Source organism: Halichoerus grypus, chromosome 6, assembly GCF_964656455.1.
Source record: "Halichoerus grypus chromosome 6, mHalGry1.hap1.1, whole genome shotgun sequence".
NCBI classification, from domain to species: domain Eukaryota; kingdom Metazoa; phylum Chordata; class Mammalia; order Carnivora; family Phocidae; genus Halichoerus; species Halichoerus grypus.
The window spans coordinates 109,472,475-109,483,561 of NC_135717.1; positions in this window are offsets into that span (position 1 = coordinate 109,472,475).

Genomic DNA, 11,087 nt, shown 5'->3' on the forward strand with positions numbered 1-11,087 from the left:
AGGGAAGAAAGAAAGCACAACAATTTTTAATATTTCTCTTGAATGGGATGAGAATTCAAAACATACTTTCCCAAATAAATGCTATCTACTTTTCAGAAATACAACAAAAATAGGCACCAAGTACAATCAATGGGGCTTGGAAATTTTACTCTGACGTGCTGACTGTATGAAATTGCCTTAATTCTATACAATATAAATCATTGAACAGTATTAAAATTAAGTGTAATTTGAAATTAATGATGTGAGGAATATATTTCAGTTATCATTTAATCAAACCACTTTCATAATTTAGCTCCTCACCTTGGCTTCCCAGAAACTAATGAAAGAAATAGCTTCCCAAATGGCAGGGGGAAATGGACTTTAGCATCTGATCTTTTATCACACATCACTTACTACCTCTATAACCTTGGACAAGTCACTTCACTTCGGTGGGCCCGGGCCCTCATCTGAAAATAGGCACGATAGAACCTACACCATAGATTATGTTCATCTATATGGCAAATATTTATCAAGTTCTCACTAGGAGCTAGTCACATAGATACTAGAAATTCAATTAAGAACAAGATAGGCATGGTCCCCTATCCTTATGCAATTTATATTATAGTGAAACAGGAAACTAAGACAGCAGACAAGTAAAATAGTTACATATCATGATTACCACTTCTAATATTCTGACTCTAATCCCACTTCTGATCACCAGTTAAGATTCTGCACCCAATTCCAATGGATGGGGGGGGGGCGGATTCCAACACCCGCTGGGCGTCCCATAATTCAATTCAATTCTGACATGATTTACCCAGAGAAAGCGTCAGATTCCATAGGTTAAAGGTTCCAACAAGACTTCAGTCCTACAAGACTCACCACCCCCCATCTAACACCAATCACAAGTCCAGGTTGTCACCTGTGCTGTCACTGGCTATGGGCGTTCCAAAGACCCCCTCCTTAGCTTGATTAACTTCCTAAAGTGGCTCACAGAACTCAAAGAAACTTTTCATTTACTAGATTATTGGTTTATTATAAATGAATATAACTCAGGAATAGCCAGTTAGAAGAAATGCATGGGGAAAGGTATGGGGTAGTGGGCAGAGCTCCTGTGCTCACTCCAGGCATGCAGCTCTTCCTAAATCTCCATGTGTTCACCAACCCAGAAACCCTCTAGGGTTTTTCTAGTGGCTTCATTTCATAGGCATGACTGACTAAATCACTGGCCATTGATTGATTGAACCTCTAGTCCTTCTCCCCTTCCAGGAGGTAAGGGAGTTAGGAAAAGAATTTCCACCCTCTAATTATATGGTTTGTTCTCCTGGCAATCAGCTTGCACTCATCCTTAGGTGGAGTCCAAAAGTCACCTCAATAACATAATAAGAGACACCTTTAATGTTCTCATTATTTAGGAAATTCCAAGGGTTTTAGGAACTCAACAGGATAGAGACTAAATATATATTTCTTGTTATAAATCACAATATCACATTCCTATACAGAATACACACAAGAGGTAGACACAGAGAGTAACAGGTTTCTATTTCTATAGAGTGGTCCATGATACAGTAAAGATGACTACAAAATGGCGATCACAGATATAAAGCAGTTGGCACATAAACGGCATTCAATAAATAGTAGGTTTTATTCTTATACTGCTTCAGCACAAGATATGAAGGAAATTCTGTAATACAAGTAAGTAGGATTTGAAATTTAAAAGAATAATAGGCTAGCAATCCTCAAAAATTCTCCTATAAGATACTTAGAAAAACTGGGTCAAATATCACAGTCATTGTTTCTAATGCATAACTGAGTCCATTAAAAAAAAAAGTAAGGTGGGCACCTGGCTGACTCAGTCAGCAGACCATAGGACTCTTGATCTTAGGACTGTGAGTTCAAGCTTCATGTTGCAGGGGAGGGTGGGGAGGAAACTAAGGGAAATTCCCAAGGACCAAGACTACAAAACAAGCTGTGACCTAGACTGACACCAAAAGCCTCAAGGTGATTGCTAGTTCCCATTACCTACAGGCTTGGGTTTTAATGGCTACCTGGGGATGGGAAACAAGGCCTTGGGCTTGCAAAAAGATAGGGCTTTAGAACTGAAGCCCCACATAAAGTACTCACTCTCAGTGAAAAAGAAGGCTGGCTGTCCACCAGCAAAGAGAAAGCCCAAGGAGACTTGTCTGCCTTGGCATAGATTCAAGGTGTTCTTAAAAATAAAAATCTCCCCTGAAATTTATGACTACTGGTCTACGCTCATGCATTTGGGATGAAAATTCAGTCTCTGGTTGGTTTGGGAAGCAACAAAACAATAAATTAACATGCAAAGTTCAGGCAAACATGACCTCACAATCCAAAATTACAAAACACACCAGAAAACAAACCACCATCAGCAAGAGTCAGCAAAAACAAGAAATTAGACCCTCCAAGACTACAGCAATTAGAAGTATCAGATAGAGAATAAAAAATTAGAGTGCACAAAAGCAGCATATAGAGACCCAAAAGTAAAAATCTGGGAAAAAATTACACTGATGATGGAGAACACTCATACAAAAAATTAATTGAAAATAAAAATTAAACTGAAAAAATTATGGGGGAATGGGTGACTATAAAATATAATGGGATTGTCTGAAGGATGTCTGGAATTTAGGAAGATGTCCCAAACTGTCTCTATTACAATGAAATGCATACATCATATATTTTAGAAAGGTTTAGGACAGAAAATAAACTGTTGGATTAGTCTCTCCTTCAGTACAATGAAGAATCCTGTACTTTTTATAATATAATAAGATGCCTGAGAAGATCTCGGGTTTTCATTAGAATTACCTTATTTGGAAATGAAACAGCTATTTGTTTTACAATTTTGATCAAGCATAACTTTTACAAAGAGCCTCTCTTAGCTTCACAAAATTGGCATCTAGTTGTTCACTATACATATATAAGCCAAGGGTGGGTGGGAGGGCATCCCAAGATTTTTTAAAATGCAGGTGTGTATAAATAAGGGCCACTGCCATTTCATTCCCCCTTAACAGCTGCTTAGGAAATAGTCTTGCGTATCTGCTCCGCAGTGGCCTAAGCAGGGGAATGTGACCAAATGAGAAAAGAAGCAGGGCTGACAGACGGGCGAGAATGGGGTCAGCACTCACCCTGCCCGGTATGAAGAGCAGGACTTTTCTGCTCCGGTGGAAGCACAGCATCCCAGAAAATCAAGAAGGAGAAGATTGCAATCACTCAGAGAAGAGAAGTGTCCTTCCCCCGAACCCTTTCCCCATCCCCTAGATAGAAGACAGCGGATAACAAGTGTGCCTGGCCCTGGGAGAAAGTTTTAAATCAGATCCGCAATCGAAGCCTATAACTTATGGAATAGACTGTTTTAATAACAGAAAGTGACTAGAAAGTTATGGGATCTGCCCCAGGTGTTGGTAGAAGGTTGGAAAGTGGGGTTTGGCATAGAATTATTAAAAGCAGAGATTTTATTCCACATCTCAATAACGCAATCGCAATTATGTGAAAAGCAGAGAAAACAGTACAGTACTGTTTTCAAGCCCCGGCTGGAATATCAGACTCACATTAGAAAAGCCTATTTTACTTAAGGATTGAAGTTTACCATCTAGCTAAAGAGATGGGGTACACAGGCACAAACTGTTAATGCAAACACTTCACCTAGCGACAAAAGATGAAGTGCTGAGTGGCACAGACTAAGAGTTGAGAGAAGGAAAAGGGAGGTGTCAGGGATAACACAGGACCTAGGCTCTGCCTGGAGGGATGGATATAACTGGCGTGGATAAAGGGATGTGTGGAAGAGCTTGCAGTTGGAAAGCGTAGCGTGAACAAAGGTGCAGAGGTGAAAATCCAGGCATCGTGGTCTAGCGGGCTGCCATAGGATTCACATGAGGGAACGATGTGACATAAACGGGGACAGAGAGTTCAAGCTGGATTTCAGAAGCTGTGATGTATCAGCCAAAGGCATTTGCATTTGACTGGATAAAAAACAAGAGACCATCAGCCGTCTTGTACAAAGGCTTTTGAGGTGATCCTCCACGGAAGACAGAGAAAGAAGCATTTGTTTTCCAAAAGGGCAGAGAGTCAGTCTTCAGAAGAACTGGCTGGCCAAAGTATTAAATTTAGAACTGCAAAATTACCCAGATAATCAAGTTTACATTAGTCTATTCATGAAGGAAAAACAGTTGCTTTCTTGCGTGATCATTTATACTCAAATGGTCATGATGTATCTTGAGATACCAACCTAGACAATATCAGGTATAAAATGGTTTACAGGAAATAGTCAAGGTTTTTGTGTGTGGGGATCAAGCCCAGTCAGGGTGACCTTGTTATTTTGGGTTTATGTCAGAGTTACAGTTCTTATCTGACTGTCCCATATGAAGTGCTTAATCGTCCTGGGAGCAGGGCAAAGTGTCCCTTTTTTCTCCTACATGATCAAAGTGGAATTTGGTGCCACTGGGTTGTTGAGATGAGCAGAAGGCTATGTAGGTCTGAACTGCATGTGTTTTCCAGCTTCACCAACTAAGCAACTGAGGCAGAGGGGTCCACTGACCTATTCAAGTCCATGGTATTCCTACGACGCAGTAGGTCACTATATGCAATTGATAGCACAGCTCTCAGACTCACTGGTCCAGAACCTTCTGATTAGCCTGCTGAGCCATTTTGCTTCTCCTTCAATAACTATCAGCGAATTAATTCAAGTGTGAGTGTATTTTGGAGCTCCTATCAACAAGACAAATGATACAAGCCTCGCGAACAGCACCCGTAATTCAATTATTCTTAATTAGGCAGTGCTGATCTAAGGAAGAATCACCCCGCAAGATCCTTGATGCCTCCCTGGATATACCAACGTTATTGTCAGAGCATCTGCCTCTTCTATTGCTAATTCCAAAACATATGACTTACCTCTCACTTTATTACATCGTGGGGTTTTCCCACTTGAACCTGGAACGCGCAATAGTTCTGTTATTACCTTTTTAGACTGGTCACGGAAGGAGCCATGTGAAGTTACAAATACGCCTCAGTTGTATCACACTGATGCGGACATGCAGACACTCCCATTATTACTGCTCCTTCTGCTTCCCTGCCGATGGAAGGAAATACTTTCTAAAATCCTGACTGTGTTTGTTTGGTCTTTACATCCCGATGGCCTTTCTGTGACTCAGAATCGTTACGGTAAGCATAAAAATGTATGCTACTTCTCCATAATATGACCGCTGAAACAGAATTATTTCCATGAATATTATTCAAACATGCAAAATGCAGACCTCAGGTCTTCGTTGGTGACACAGAATGTTGACTGGGACTTTTTCTGTTATCCTGATCCTGCTGTCGATTTCGTCACTATTTGTACCGGTCTAACGGACAGGTGGCCGTCTGCCCAAATACACACACAGCTCCTACTTTGCAGTCAGAGTTGTGTTTGTGAGTACAGGTATAAACCTGCACTGGGCAGTGAGAGTTGGTGGAGGAGGGAAGAAGAGAAGAGAGAAGGATAAACTGTGGGTATTTTGAACTTGGGAGTAAAGAGGTTCTCAAAAATGTTCCAAATAAAATTATATTTTTCTTGGGTTCTTTTCCTCATGTAAAGCAAGTTTCTTCTATCCTTCCAAATTACAGTAAACATGGTTCCATCGTAAGTATTAGCTGAACAGAATCGAAAACATGTCTAAGATGCTTTGCTCCTCAACTGACCTCTTAATAATTTTTTAAATCTAAGTTGTAGGGGCGCCTGGGTGACTCAGTCGTTAAGCGTCTGCCTTCAGCTCAGGTCATGATCCCCGGGTCCTGGGATCGAGCCCCGCATCGGGCTCCCTGCTCGGCGGGAAGCCTGCTTCTCCCTCTCCCACTCCCCCTGCTTGTGTTCCTGCTCTCGTTATCTCTCTCTGTCAAATAAATAAATAAAATCTTTAAAAAATAAATAAATCTAAGTTGTAAATTAATATAATGCAAATGAAAATGCAGATAATGCTTTGCTTTTAAAAGTAACTTTAGAAGTAAAAGTAACTTTTGAAAGCAAAGCTTGGCCTTGGCATTTTTGTCCTTTTCCACTGATGGCAATTTTCACCCAAGCTGGTTTTATGGCGTTTTGTTGAGAAGCATCATGCCGCCTGATGAGGTGGTGACACTGAGACAGGAGAAACCGTCTACTCAAACTCAACTTCAGAAGCTGAAGATGGGTTGATCCCTATGGACTTTGTTTAAATTTATGTCAAAATACCCATAACATAAAATTTATCTTAACCAAGGGTACAGTTCAGGAGTGTTTACTTCCTTCACACTATTGTGCAACCAATCTCCAGAATTCTTTTCATGTTGAGACCCTGAAACTCTGCACCCCTCAGACAACAAATCCCCTTCTTTCCCCTCCTCCACCCCCCGCATCTCTGTAGTTCTGTGCCTTCCTCCTCCATCCTAGCTCTGTGCTCCCACCCGCTTCAAGCCACAGGCAGGCCACCTTCTAGCCCAGTGTTTACAAATAACACTGCATAAGGAAGTATTATGAGAAATAAGAGGTGGGGAGAGGCTTCTGTGACTCTACAGTAAACCCCCTTATCCAAGGTCTCCCACCCTGCTGTTTCAGTCACCCGGGGTCAGCCCGGGCCTGGAGACGATGCTTCTGCTGACACGTGGTCAGAAGTGACTAGCAGCCTAACGCTACATCATCCGGCCGACGTCCTTCACCTCACTTCATCTCATCATGTGGGCATTTTATCAGCTCACATCATCACAAGAAGGGTGACTACAGCACAGCGAGACATTTTGCAAGACTACATTCACAGACCTTTACTACAATATATTGTTATAATTGTTCTATTTTATTATTGTTGTGGCTAATCTCCTACTGTGCCTAATTTAAGAATTAAACTTGATCAATAATCCTTGAAACTATTAAAATACAATTTTTATTATTACAAGAGAGCTTTTTATCTTTAGCAAAAAAAAAAAAAGGAAAGAAGGAAGGAGGGAAGGAAAAAGAAAGAAGGAAGGGGAATCAGTTTTATGATGACATGAATACAAAAGTATAGATTTAAGCCAAATATCATAGTAACAGCAAAAAAAGTCAAGATCAAGAAAAAGAGAAGCTGGGCACCTGGGTGGCTCAGTTGGTTAAGTATCTGCCTTCGGCTCAGGTCATGATCCCAGGGTCCTGGGATCGAGCCCCGCATCAGGCTCCCTGCTGGGCAGGAGGCCTGCTTCTCCCTCTCCCACTCCCCCTGCTTGTGTTCCCTCTCTCGCTGTGTCTCTCTCTGTCAAATAAATAAATAAAATCTTGAAAAAGAGAAGCTGAGGAAATGTCCCCAATTAAAGGAGACTGAAGAGCCTAATGCAATGTATGAGCATTGATTACATCTTGAACCAGAAAAAAAAAAAAAAGCTGCAAAGGACATGATTGAGACAATTGATAAAATTTGGATCTGAGCTGTGTAGAAAATAATAGAATTGTGTCATCACTAAACTTCTTGATTTTGATTATTTTACCATGGTTATGTAAGAAAATATCCTTATGCCTAGCAAATACACACTGAAGTATTTAGAATAACGGAGACACAATATATCCAACTTATTTTGAAACGGTTGAGGAAAAAAACCTAGAAGAGAGAGATAGCGAGAGGGATAGGGAAAAGAGAGAAGGGGGAGAGAGAGAGAATGATAAAGCAAATGAGGCAAAATGCAGAATAAAGGATATATAGGGGTTCCTATTTCATAACTTTCCCAGTTTGAAATTATATTAGAATGAAAAATTACCTTAAATTCATGATAACAGATATAAACACATGTGCTGGCTAGCTCAAGGCTTATCTTCTCAAAAACGCGTGTGTCTAATAACACCTTGTGGGGGCATCTCCCACCCGCCCTGCAGCCCTACTCCACACCAGCCCCCTCACCCAGGTTTGATCTCCGGGAGGCTAACCTCTAAGGACTCTACCAACAGGCTCCATGCCCCCTGGTCTTCAACTGGACTTGCCCAGTGGAAGATGCTCTCCGGGGTTCTAATAACCTGCACCTTCCTCCTCTGCCCCTGTAGGCTTAGAAGTGATCAGAGCTCCCCACTGCTCTACCTCCTGGAGTATTCCAGCACCCAGGTGTTGTTTTCCCTAAACCCTGACGACACATTTATAGATTGTTTCTTCATTAACTGCTCCTCAGTTACCCAATTTGAACATGCTCTCAGGATGCTCCAACGACCCTGACTGACACATTCCCATTCTTTCAAAGCTTCTTATGAAACAACCTGTCGAAAGCTAACTTTAGTTATAATTTCTGGCTAAATCTGAATTTTAAATATCCAAGGTTTATAATGTTTCTGCTTCCCCACTCCTAAATCCGTTTCCTTTCGGCACACAGGTCAATGTATGTTCTTCAGCTGCTGATGTCAGTGAATTGCTACATCATTTCGAAGCTGCTAAGTCTACTTGCTCCTTCCACCAAGGGCTGACACTGCTGCTGGCCAGGCACTTGGTCCCCATTATTTCTCCTGTCCTCTGTGCCCTGTGGGGCATGCCCCGATACCTCATCTAATGTCAGTGCTACCCAACTTGAGTTCAATATTTGAGACATCACTAAAACAAAGATGGCTGAGGCATGGACCATGCTTTCTCCGTGCTCACAATCCAAAACCAAAATGTCAGTGAACACTGTTAAATAAAATAGACTGCGATACCCTCTGTCATCATTTGAATTACTAAAGCACCTTCTCTCAGACCTTTCTCGCCTGGCGTGGAAATTACTCCCCCTCAGTGTCCTCCAGCTAAATCTAAGCAGTCCAGGGCCACTGCCTGTGTGCCTAGGAACAGGGTCTTGGTCCCTTCTGCTGGGGCCTCCTTATGTCCACGTGCCAGTCTCTGAGTGACAGTGATATTTGTAAGAGCCTAGTCACTGTGGCCATTACTCCTTCCACAGAGGAATGGGCTTCCCTCTTAATTTCATAATAGTACGTCAGAGAAAACGTAGTCAATTTTATTTTTTTAAAGATTTTATTTATTTATTTATTTATTTATTTATTTGAGAGAGAGAACGAGAGAGAGAGAGAGAGCACATGAGAGGGGGGAGGGTCAGAGGGAGAAGCAGACTCCCTGCTGAGCAGGGAGCCCAATGCAGGACTCGATCCTGGGACTCCAGGATCATGACCTGAGCTGAAGGCAGTCGCTTAACCAACTGAGCCACCCAGGCGCCCCTGAAGTCAATTTTAATGAGAATTCACTAAAAGTCCTGGAATAATGGAAGGTTATAATTTAACAACTACCACTCTGCTCTGGGCTGGTGTCCTTCACCTGACGAACTCACTGCTTCAGTCCATCACCAGAAGTACCCCAAACTAAACCTTCAGCATTAAACAGTCAGGAAGATTAACAAATAGATCAAATGATGGGGGATTATGCAGCCATTAAATTATGCTAAAGATCTATATAAATACTGATAATGTTCACATGCAATGTTTTAAATGAGGAAAAACAGATTACAAAATACCTTGTAGAGTATGAATTTGTTATACACACATATAGATGATAAATACATATATGCACATACATGCATGCATTTCTACACATACGTATACATACACACGTGTGTGTGTGTGTGTGTGTATATATATGTATGTATACACACAGAAACTAAAAACCCACACTTGCTATTGTCAGTTTGTTAATCTGGGAACCACGATTCCTGGACTTGCCTTCTATGTCTGGCTCAGGGGTGAAATCAGCGGCCACACTCTGAGGGAATTCTCTGTCAGATACCGTGCCGGACAGACACAGACCAGCCTGGTGGGTTCTAGCTTGTCCTCACTCTTCTTAGTCCCCACCCAGCTCTTCTGTTGCTACCACAGCAGCCCCTGCCCCAGCCCTCACCCCCAGCAGAGGCGGCAGCTTCCCAGAGACGTCGCCACAAGCCCCCACTTTGTAGCGGGCTGTGGGGGGGCCTTCAGACTGCCCTGAAGCCCCAACTCGTCCACCCACACCAGTGCTTCAGGAGAGCTGGTCGGCGGCTCTTTCTTAATCCTCCAGCGCCCCCTTCCAGGTTTTCTCTTCCCCAGCTCCCCACACTACTGAGTAAGGTCTAATTACTATCGTCAAGCCCTCCTTCTACGACATTCACAGCAGCTCTGCTTTTGTGACTCAACCAAAAAAATATCCGTATGTGTAAAAACATGTCTGCAAAGATACATCCCAAAAGGAACCCCTGTGTATCTCTACACGGTAAGCATATGAGGTTTGTTTTTCTTGCTACTTATTTGTGTTTCCTAATTTTTTTTAAAATAATGACCATGGTTTTGGGGCGCCTGGGTGGTTCAGTTGTTAAGCATCTGCCTTCGGCTCAGGTCATGATCCCAGAGTCCTGGGATCGAGCCCCGCATCGGGCTCCCTGCTCAGCGGGGAGCCTGCTTCTCCCTCTCCCTCTGCTGCTCCCCCTGCTTGTGCTCTCTCTCTGTCTCTCTCCCTGTCAAATAAATTTAAAAAATCTTTAAAAGTAATAATAATAATAATAATGACTATGGGTTAACTAAGTTTAAATGATTAAGGAAAGGATATTTACATGACAAAAACTGAGTAACAAGCCATTCTTAATCATTCTTTAAACAGGAACTCTAGTAGCAATGAGTGGGATGTAGGTTGGCTGGTATCAGTGAGAAACTCCTCTTCAGTATATTCAGCCAGAAGTACGCAGTTTGTTCCCGGGGTCCATTAAGGCATCTCTGAAATAGTATGGCTTTTTTTTTAAAGGAGAAAGAATAATTATAAATTTTCAGACATTTGACCACCTTCACATTTCTTCACTGATTCTTTTCTCACCCTGGCAAAATAGATATATAAATCTTAATTTTATACAGGTAGAGACAGACACACAGGGGAATGAGAGTCAATTAAAGAATTTATAATACAAATTTTATTTTTAATGTTTTGCTAAAACCATTCCAAAGAAAGACACTTGCGAACATAAACAGATTCTGTGTATCTTTGGTCAGTCTTGTGTAGGGAGGTAGTTATCAGGGATTTTTTGTTTGTTTGTTACAGGTTACGTTGATTATTCTGTAAGCAAAATGGGCACGTGTTTGGAATAAGGTATAAAAATATTATAAATTAATTTTACAGATGACATTTTGT